This window comes from Lepus europaeus, chromosome 8 (assembly GCF_033115175.1).
Source record: "Lepus europaeus isolate LE1 chromosome 8, mLepTim1.pri, whole genome shotgun sequence".
NCBI lineage: Eukaryota > Metazoa > Chordata > Mammalia > Lagomorpha > Leporidae > Lepus > Lepus europaeus.
The window spans coordinates 18,498,558-18,509,461 of record NC_084834.1 but is presented as its reverse complement, the minus strand read 5'-3'; the positions used below and the strand labels follow the sequence as shown (position 1 = coordinate 18,509,461).

At 47.3% G+C, this 10,904-nt stretch overlaps 1 pseudogene; it reads left to right on the top strand.

Moving 5' to 3' along the window:
- Positions 1-717: 717 nt before the first annotated feature.
- LOC133765226 (SH3 domain-binding protein 5-like) lies at positions 718-8,511 on the top strand (annotated as a pseudogene).
- Positions 8,512-10,904: the final 2,393 nt, after the last annotated feature.

The window sequence follows — 10,904 nt, the reverse complement described above, 5'->3', positions numbered from 1 at the left end:
CCAGGCCTTGACTATGAATGATCCTTGTGTACAATTTACTCTTGGTTGATTTATTCTTATCCTGAAATACCTTCAGTAACTTCCTGTCCATGACAAGATAAAATCCTGTCTCTGTAGTAAACCTTCAAAATCTACCTCCTTCTCAAAATGTTTTCATATATTCAATTCCTAATCCATATTAAATATTCCACCTATTTCTCTGCTTTCTCCCATGTTCAACAAATAACTATTGAGAAATACCGTATCCAAAATCTTTGCTAGGTGCTAAGAATACACTGATAAAGAAAATACCATCTATTATACTAGTGATGATGGAACAACCATTTCCGAAATAGGGAATAGTAGATACAGATATTCTAGTGGTAAAATTAACTTGGTATATTGACCTTAATTCTAAAACATTAGCATAGGCTGTGGAGCAAAGGTGAGGTCAGAAGCAAGAGAAACTACAACAAAGCCATTTTGCTCATAATGAGTACACTACTTTTTTCAGTGAGAAAGTTTTGATAAGAAAGTAAAAGATCAGCTGAATGTAACAACATTCTTAATGACATGGTGGATGTTTTTCTGTCCAAGTGCATTACATCCTGGCAAGTTCACAAAAAACAGTTCGTAGTCTGGCACACTGAGTTCATAGTCTGGTACCATGTATCTGGTTGCCATAGATATTGATATTTTTAAAACAGAAAAGTAATACTCATTGTGAAAAAAGTCACCATGGTTTTGGCAAAACCAGAGACGGTTGCTTCAGCCATCACACTGCTTACTTTTGCATACCTAAATGTAAGGTTACCAGGAAGCAGCATGACTCGATACATATGTCTAGAAGAGGAGGAAAGAGGAGTGGAGGATTTTTGTTTTTCATAATTCCTACAGATTTTTGAGTAGGTACATAGTGCTCAAAATCTTCACTTAGAAGAATTTTAGGTCTGGAATCTAGTATTTCTCTTGCCTATCCAACAGGAAAATTATGTTGAATGATTACTTTACGTCTCATGTTTGTCATGAGTTTGGAGAACATTTTACTCTCCATAGCCATTTTATGCTGCTTTTCAATACTCAAGAAGCAGAGTATAAGTGCAAGGGCTGTGAAGCTTTCTCATGGATGCTGGCACACAAGGAAGAAGACCTATTTAGAACAGTTTGCAGCGCCATCTTGTGACAAAGGAAGTAATTGCTTTCATAGATGGAGCATCTCAACATTACATACTTCACACTCTTTAGAGGATTTTTTAAGGCAAAGGGTAATGAAGAACATGTACAGTATCTTCATGCCTTCTGCTATTTTCCATGCAAATTTGAAGTTGAAAATTAAAAACAATAGCATTCAAAGTTAAGAATACTGTACAAAAATTATATCTGAGTTGTATCAAAAAGTGTACTAGAGGCCGGTACAGGGGTTCAATAGGTAATCCTCCACCTGTGGCGCCTGCACCCCGGGTTCTAGTCCCGGTTGGGGTGCCAGATTCTGTCCCCATTGCTCCTCTTCCTGTCCAGCTCTCTACTGTGGCCAGGGAAGGCAGTGGATGATGGCCCAAGTGCTTGGGGCCTGCACCCGCATGGGAAACCAGGAGGAAGCACCTGGCTCCTGGCTTCGGATCGGCGCAGCACGCCGGCCACAACACACTGGCCATAGCGGCCACTTGGAGGGTGAATCAATGGAAAAGGAAGACTTTTCTGTGTCTCTCTCTCTCTCTCACTGTCTAACTCTGACTCTCAAAAAAAAGAGGAAGAAGAAGAAGAAGAAGAAGAAAAAGAAGAAGAAGAAGAAGAAATAAAAAGTGTACTAGAACAATTAAGGTAAGCTAGAAGTTATATGATGCACTTAAATATTTAGCATCTCCCTAAGGTAGGTTTTCCAGATATTGAAATACAATTACTTTGTTTTGGTGACATTGCACGTGTTGACACTTTACCAAAAGCCCTCCTGGTAGTGCCTTTGGCACAGCACCGAAGACACCCACATCCCAAATCAGAGTGCCTGAGGTCAATATTGGCTCCTTTGTCAATTCCAACTTCCTGTCAGTGTGCACCCTGGGAAGCAGGAAGTGATTGTTCAAAGCACCTGGGTCCCTGCTATCCACTTGAGAGACCTGGATTGAGTTCTAGACCCCTGGCTTCAGCCTTGCTAAACCATGACTGTTGTGGATTTGGGGAGTGACACAGTGGATGAAAGATCTCTCTCTTTCTCTTCTATTTGTCTGTTTCTATATCTCTGCCTTTCAAATAAAACAAATAGATAAAAAGGGTTCTAAATTCCTTCTCTATAAGAAAGCTAAGAAATTACTAGCATTATTTTCAACAGACATTTCATGGTTAGCACAGTTATTCCCAGCTAAACATGCACATTGCTTTAGGAGTACAGGATTTCCTTCATATATACTTTGTTTTTTTAAAAGTATATATTTATTTGAAAGAGTTTCAGAGAAAGAGAGGGAAAGACAGACAGTGAGAGATGTTTCATCTACTGGTTCCTCCCCAAATGGCTGTAACTCCCCTGTCAGTGCAGGATCCCAAGTACTTGGGCCATCTTCTGCTGCTTTCTCAGGCACCTTAGCAGTTAGCTTGGATTGGAAGTAGAACAGCTGGGACTATATGAACAGGTGACCATATTGGATGCTGGCATTGCAGGCAGTGGCTTTACCTACCATGCTACAATGCCGGCCCCCACATGTACTTTCCAACATGAAGTTTTTTTCTTTATTATTATGATATCTATGTACTGCTTAACATCGTTACCTGGAAAATATGTTCCAAAATAGAAAAGTTTCCTTTCTCTCTATCTCTCTCTCACTGTCTAACTCTGCCTGTCAAAAAAAGAAAAAATAATAGAAAAGTTTTAATTCCACAACAAAGAGATATTTCCTTCTAAAATACTGAAGCAGAAAATTTCTGAAACATAGTTTCATTTCCTAGATTTTGCTATTTTAGTCACACTATTCTCCAATGCTAGTACAGCAATCCAGCATGTTTTGGCCTCCAGTAAGTACTTGCATGTCATAGGTTAGTCCTCCTGATTTAGAAATTATTTTCTTAAAATCATTCTTTGATAGGTAGATGTGTGTGTGTGTGTGTGTGTGAAGATGGGTCCTAGATTGTTTGATGAATGATAGATACCTTGATACATCCTGTTTTCTGTCTGACCTTCCAAATGCCAGCAATGGGGATTGAATAAGGCCAAAGCCAGAATCCAGGAACTTAATCCAGTCCCCTACATTGGGCTGGCCAGGTAATGCCAAAGGTGATGTTCCTAATCCAGGCTAGTGGGCCAGCACAAAGGCCTTGAGAGTGCGTCAGAGAGGCAGGCTTACAGACATCACAGCTGGGCAGCTCCTCAGCTCTGACCGCCTTTTTGCCATTCCTATGACCCCCACGACCCCGCCTTCATGGACAACCATAGACCGCCAGGGACCAAAATACTCTCCATAGCCACACCTCAGTATAGGCCAGGTTTTGGCTCCCCAGTAGGTGTCCTCGGGCCCAGCAGGCCTAAGCAGGGAGCTGTTAGAGGAACACGGAACACCAGTGGAACAAGAGAACAAACAGTGCCCTGTCCTCTCTCCTGGAGGGCGTGTGTCTGCCTCTGGCCCTCCTTTGACCGGAGGCCTTGCTACTTTCCTATATATATTTTGAAACAACTTCTGTGAAATGGCAACATGCTGAAGCCTTAAATAGCTCTGCAATGCTTTATATCTGTTATTTAGCCACCCTGCAAGATGACCTATGTCTCCTATACTGTACATTGGAACACAGCAGGCCCTGCTGACAGTTTTCTAAAGGCTAGGCAACAGCTGTCACAAGACTGCCAAGATCCGCTCAGCCAAGGGAGCTTATGGTTGTGGTTACAGCTATATGCAGTGTTCAAAAGGGCCCTGTGTGCATGAAGCAACCTGCAGAGAGAGGTCTTGAGGGATGCATCAGCTTGGGGATGGCTGGGTATGCCTTGCAGACGTGTTGTGCACATTCCACTCCTGATGTTGGTTTTCTTTGTTCCCCATCCTCTCTGTTCCCCTGGGTGGGTCTCAGTGTCAAGGGACCCAACGGTGCTTTATCAGGGTTTCTAAGCCATGTTGGCCCAAGGCCCATGCCCTGCATACATGTCTCCTCCCTGCTAAGCTGGGTCCCCCTGGTTACTAGGACCAGCCTGCATCCTGTTGCCCAGTGCCCAACACCTGCCTGCTGGAGTGTGCATATGCATTGGGCTTACACAGGGCCTACCTGGGATACCTTGTTCACCAGTTCTGAAGTTTATGATGGGGTCCCACAGCCAGCCAGGTACTTCTGAGGGCGAATTCCATGGGAGATGCAGTGATGGCACCTGGTCCTCTGATATCCTTCTCGTTCAAAATGCCTGTGGTTCAAAGAGCCTGAGAAACCATTTTCAAACCTGAAGTGTGCTTTAGGGGCAATTGCCAGAACAGGCAGGCACGTGGTTCCGATGGACATACTCTCAGTTAAAGAGAAGGCCACAAGTCTCAGGCCATGGGCTGTTCTAGACCAGTCAGGGGCTGCCACAGGTAATCCTTGGCCTCTAGGGCTATGGATCAGCCACATGGCTTGAGAAGGGGCCAGGAATGCAGGCTTGCACACACCCACAGTTGGGCAGTCACTCAGGCCCAGGAGCCACGATGCCCTGTCTGTGACCCTATTGCCTCCGTGGAACACTGAAGGCCTAAACATCCTCCACAGCCACCACCTCAGCCCCTGGCAAACAGGAGCCCCAGATGTGGAATGAGGCAGGGATACTGAAAATGTGTGCTTCCTCCGGCACTGTGCCTGCCGGGCTAGGCCTTGCTTGCCAACCCCAGGTGCATTTCTCCTAGTAGAAGACTGGCCAGGTTTCTGGGCCCCCACGGTGTCCTCGGGCCTCACAGGTCTAGGCAGAGAGCTTTGAGCCATGTGGGAGTGTAAGAAATTAGATGGATTAATGGGAAGTTAGGAGGGGTCGTTATTGGAATGAAAAAAGGACAAGTTCCCTTCAAAAGGAAAAAATGCTGTTCCCTCCTTGGGATGGTCTCTAGTTGCACATAGCTTCATCAAAAAACATGGATTTTTCTAGAGAGAGCCCAGTGATGCCTCCCTGACCCGAGAGTCTTACTGCTTGCTGATTAAACAATAATTTCTGTCCATGGCTCCATGATGGGCTGTTATCCCACCTGCTGGTTGGCACCAATTTCTATCCCTGTCTCCCTGAGCATCTCCTTGAGTGACTCTTAACCCCTACCTACACAGACCAATCCAAAGTGTGTATTCCCATGGCCCTTTTTGCCACACTGAATAGACACACTTTTAACCCAAATAAATAAGTTATACACCCTTTTTGATGTCTTTTTTGTGATGAAATCCTGTACTTGCAAGCTGCAAAGGAGCCCCTCCATAGAGCCCCCCTCCAAATTCCCACATTAAGCCCCATGCCCTCATAAAGCCTGAGCCCCTGCTCACTCTTGTCTGCGTGGAAATTCCTCTTTGGTATGGACAACAACCAACACTGTCTTCCAGCTGTAACATATTGATGCCATGACTCAGTTTACCTTGTCAAAAAGAGAACCAGCAGAAAGCTTCTGCCGCACTGTCCTCCATGGACACTCTCTCTTAAAGACAAGGGGTCTCTGTCAGCCAGAAAAATCAGTTAGTACGTCTGACAGTCTTAAAGTTCAGGGGTGAGGCTTGCTGACCGTGTCTGGATGAATATCCAACATAATGGTTCTGTTCTAATTCCCCTCTCCTGCATGGATTGGCCTATTGCAAAGGACTTGGAGAACGTTTTGAGACAATTGTCGGATTCTGGCTGAGGCCACGCTCGGATATTTCACTAAGGCCTCTTAACTGGACCTCAGACTCCAACAGTCAGCCAGGTGTTGGGCTGAGAGATGCATCCCCTCTCCTGCATGGCCTGGCCCATCACAAGGGACTGCTAAAAAGTTTTAAGACAATGGACCGATTCTGGCTGGGGCCACATCCAAGCATATCCTGAAGGTGTCTCAACTGGTCCCAGGACCCCAAAAACCCATTAGGGTTTGGGGCTGAGAGGCAGTCTCTGTAGGATGACACTGTTGAGAATGGGCTTAGTCTGGAGTGAGGTCATGGGCTCCATGCCCCAGTGATGCCTCACTTTACCCCAGACCCTGACATGATCTTCACCTTACTCTCTGCTTGATTCGCTGTACCACAACTTTGGGATGCTCTCTGTGTCCCAGAAATCCCCCTCAAACTTTACACTCTATCAAACTCAAGTTTCTGATTCCAGTGTCTCCTGAAATGGTTGGTCGATTTGGATCCATAATTCAGATGTCTCCTTTGTAGATTCAGGCGGCCTTTCCCATCTAATTACTTCCATCTACACAGATCCTCTCATGACTCGGACTTGAGACAGGACCTCCAGTGTGTTCTCTAGTGTCCTTCCCTTCCTGTTTCCGGTCACTCCCTCTTTTGGATCCTCTCCCTTCAGGTCTTTTTCATAGCTTATATATTAGAAGTAGCTCACTGGGGAAGATTTTTATCCTCATACCATGCTCCTTTATTTTCTCACCTGCTTAGTCAACAATCCTGGTGGTGACCAGCACCAGTACCTTCCACCCAAACTATAGTCCTGTAATCCTTAATACTCTCATCATAGAAACTCACTTTCAAGTTCTGTATTATAAGATGTGGCTCAAACTCAGGAGACATAGAATAAATGGCTTTTTTTCACAAAAAAGGCACAGAGTAGTGGTACTTAGCTAAAAGGCAAAGGCCCAGCCTCTGTTCTAACATGATGCAAGCCCAAGACAGGCAGGGAACTCAAGCAGCCCAGGGCATGTTGTTAGATATAAATCCCAGGTCACAGATGAGGAAGAGCTTAATCTGGGTAATACACGTTAGTCCCACCTGTGGCTTCCTCCCTTCCCTGTGGGCCACAGGGCATGTCTGGACATAAAAGACAGAGGAAGAAAATCTGAGAGATATCTCAAACACAGGAGAAATGAAAGCTGAAGAACGCCTGTTTTTATCCTCTCATCACAAGTGAGAAAATGAACCATCTATACCCTATACCCCCTTGGGTGCATTCTCATATGTTGGGGATCCTCTGAACCACCACCCACCACAACCAATCTTAAAGAAAAAAATTTCTTGATCTTTTTCAGCACCTGGCCTGTTTCCAAACTGGAGGATGGAGAAAGTTGGCCTCCTGAGGAAAGTTTTAATTATATTACTACTCTTCAACTAGATCTGCCCTGTTGTAAAACCGCGAAGTAGACTGCGGTCCTTCATTTCCAGGCTCTCTTTGTGCTGTGAGACAGTCCATACCTCAGTAAAACTTGTTGGGCTGATTGACCACTTTGACTACCCTATCTCCACTAGGACCACAACAACCTCCCTGTCATCCTTCTACTTGCCTTACATGTCCTGCACATCCAAATCGCTACCCTCCCCACAGCCTTACAGTAGCCAAATGTCCCTTCAGCAAATGCCAGGAGGGTAAGGTGCTATCTGGGTCCAAGTCCCTTTTCCCTACAGATTAAGGGAGATATAGATAGCTTCATAAACGGCTTAGAATACTAAATAGAAGTCTTCCAAAGTCTCACAAGTGAATGAATTAACTTGGAAGGATATATTGCTGCTTCTCAGCCAAACTCTAACAAGGTCACAAAGGCTTGTAGTCTTACAGGCAACAGAGAAATCTGGGGATTCATTCTGCATATCACAAAGGACTAATGCCAAAGTTACAGTCCCTGAACAGCAGGCATATTTCCCTGTGGTCAACTCTAACTGGAATCCTAATGCTCTTTACTTGAATGGAGCAGAAGGCTTTTTATTGTCTGTGTTACAAAGAGCTTAAAGACAAGCTAAAATGGGAATGGGTGGGGACCAGGGGATAGGGAATAGCAGCTGCCCAGATGGTTGAAGCCTTGGCAGAAGTCTCTGGAAGGTGGGACTGAGGTCAGAAGTTGGCAGGACTGTGGCCAAGGACAATGCTGGGAGCCAGGGTGGCAGCGAGGTGTTGCAGGCCTGTGGGGATACTCGGGGAGAGGCGGCCACAGATCACTCCCTGCCTCGCTTTCTGCAGGAGCACAAGGCCAAGGTGACAGAACTAGAGCAGCAGGTGGCCCAGGCTAAGACTTGCTACTCGGTGGCCCTGCGCAATCTGGAGCAGATCAGCGAGCAGATTCATGCACGCCGCCGCCTGCCTCCCCACCCACCTGGCCCACGGCGCTCCTCCCCTGTGGGGGCAGAGGCTGGGCCTGAGAGTGTCAAGGACAGGGACAGTGGGATCGAGGGAGCTGAGGGTGAGGGGCTGGAGGAGGGCAGCAGCCTGGGGCCCGGCCCAGGCCCTGATATGAACACACTGAGCCTGCTGAGCCTGCGCACTGCAGCCTCTGACCTGCAGAAGTGTGACTCGGTGGAGCATTTGCGAGGCCTCTAAAACCATGCCAGCCTGGATGGCCAAGAGCTGGGACCCCAGAGCGGGGGCACTGGGGCAGTGATGGGGGGAGTCGTGGGGGGCGCCACCAGCGCAGCATCAGCCTGTAGCCTCTCATGGCCAGAGTGCAGGCTGGACTCTCCCCCAGGAGCTGATGGAGGCCTGCAGGCTTCTCCCTCGCCTCTGGGGCCCTGTGTTCCCTGAGGTCTCCTTTCCCAGGTCCCTCAGGAGGCAGCTACACAATGCCTCGCCCATCCTGCTGGCTCTTGGAGACCTTCTGACACCATTGCTCTCCCATTCTGGCTTCCCTCTCTCCCTCCATCTGCCTGGTGTCTCTTTCAGGGAGCATGGTCTAGGAGGCCCAGGAGCGGGCGGAAGAGATGCGTGCGGGGCAAAGTGGAGAGCCAGACGTCACAGCTGTGGTCCCCGCCCAGCCGTGTGTAAGTGTGAGGTGTATGCACCTCTGGAAGGTCCTCTCTGTCGGTGCCCCTCCCCCCGGCTGACCTGGAGCAGAGCCAGGCCCACAGCAGCACAGGGAGGGTTCCCAGTTCCTCAGGGGCTGGCAGGTCCCTATGGGGCAGGGTGTGGTGAGGACAGAGGTTGTGGCCTGCCATCACTCTGGCTATGGGGCTGCATTTGCCTTTCTTGGGTAGAGGAGCTGAGCCGCAGCTCCACAGTCTCCTGCAGAGTGCGTCAGGGAATTTGGTGCTCAGTTGCTCTGCCTTGCTCTTCCCCAACCACACCTGTCCCAGGGTCCTAGAGTGCGGTGCTCAGGTAGGCTGCCACGCCTCTGGCGTCCCCTGCTATGGGGGGTGGGGTGGGCTGAACTGTGGGGCTCTACCCTGCTGAGGGAGCTCTTCAGGAGCCCAGTGTGGCTCCAGGGGAGCCAGCAGGATCTGGGTGCCTTGGGAGAGCCAGTGTGGGGGAAGCCGTTGGCCCTGCACGGTTGCAGCTGTCTCCTGGTGGAAAGAGGGTGGTCATAATGAGAGCCTCAGCGTTTGAGGTGGCCACAGAGAACAGGGAGGGGGAGGACCTGGTTGTGTGTGTTTATTTTGGGGGGAGGGGGGTGGTCTGCCCTGGTTTTATTTAAATAAAATAGTTTCTGTAACAGTAAAAAAAAAACAAAAGAGCTTAAAGAAAACTATATACAAGGCCCTTAACCAATCCAAATTACCCTGAAAAGTTAAAGGCCAGAGGAAAATCCCTCCACCTTCCAAAAACATCTGAGAGAGACTTTAAATAAATATACCCCACGGAGATTCCAGGACGGCAGAATAGGAAGGGAGCTTACTGATCCAGGCCAGGAGAAGATAGGTTAATAAAAGTGGAGATAGTATAGTCTCAGAAAAGAGTTAAGGTAAAGATGGCAGAGGAAATTCTTCCATAATTAGGGGGACACGATGGACCTACGTGGAGGGCGGAGGACCAGTGGCTCTGGATGCGCAGCCTCTGCACCAGTGTCAGCCCTTAAGGCACTCATCCAGCTAAAAAGCCCATGAGAGGTTCACAGGCAAGACACTGCGGCAAAAAAAAAATGACCTAAATGAAAGATCCCTGTGAGTGAGATCCCAGCGGAAAGAATAGGCCATCAAAGAAGGAGGTACCTTTCTCTGAAGGGAGGAGACAACTTCCACTTTGACTGTGGCCTTGTCTAAGTAAGGTCAGAGTGTGTGAACTCAAGAGGCTTCCATAGCCTTGGCAGCTCATGACAAGAGCCTTGGGTGATTACTGATGTCATAAATAAAAGTGTCAATTGTTAAATCAACAACAGAAGTCACTGTGCACGTATTCCTCATGTAGGATCTCCGTCCTTATGTGTTGTACTATGCGAATTCACAGTAAAACTAGTATTCAAACACTACTTTATACTTTGTGTGTCTGTGTTGGTGCAAACTGTTGAAATCTTTATTTAGTATATTCTAAGTTTATCTTCTGTATATAAAGATAATTAAAATGAATCTTAATGAAGAATTGGATGGGAGGAGGAGTTGGAGTTAGGATGGTTTTTAGTTGGGAGTGTGGTTATGGTGGGAAAAACCACTGCAATCCATAAGGTGTACTTTCGAAAGTTATATTTATTAAATAAATGTTTTCTAAAAAAATGAAAAAAAGGGAAATATACCCCATTAGATCATGACTACATAGAAGGACAAGTGATTTTAAAAGACAGCTTCCTGAGGCTTTTGCTGTGGTGCAACAGGTTAAGACTTTGGCATGCAGTTTCTGCATCCCATATGGGTGCCTGTTCTAGACCTGGCTGCTCCACTTCCAATCCAGCTCTCTGCTGTAGCCTGGGAAAACAGTAGAGATGCCCAAGTCCTTGGGCCCCTGCACCCATGTGGAGACCTGGAAGAAGCTCCTGACCTCTGATTCAGATCAGCGCAGCTCTAGCCATTGTGGCCAATTGGGGAGTGAATCATCAGATGGAAGACCTCTCTCTTTCCCTCTCTACTCTCCCTCTCCTTCTCTCTGTCTCCCTCTCCCTCTCCTTCTCTCCATCTCC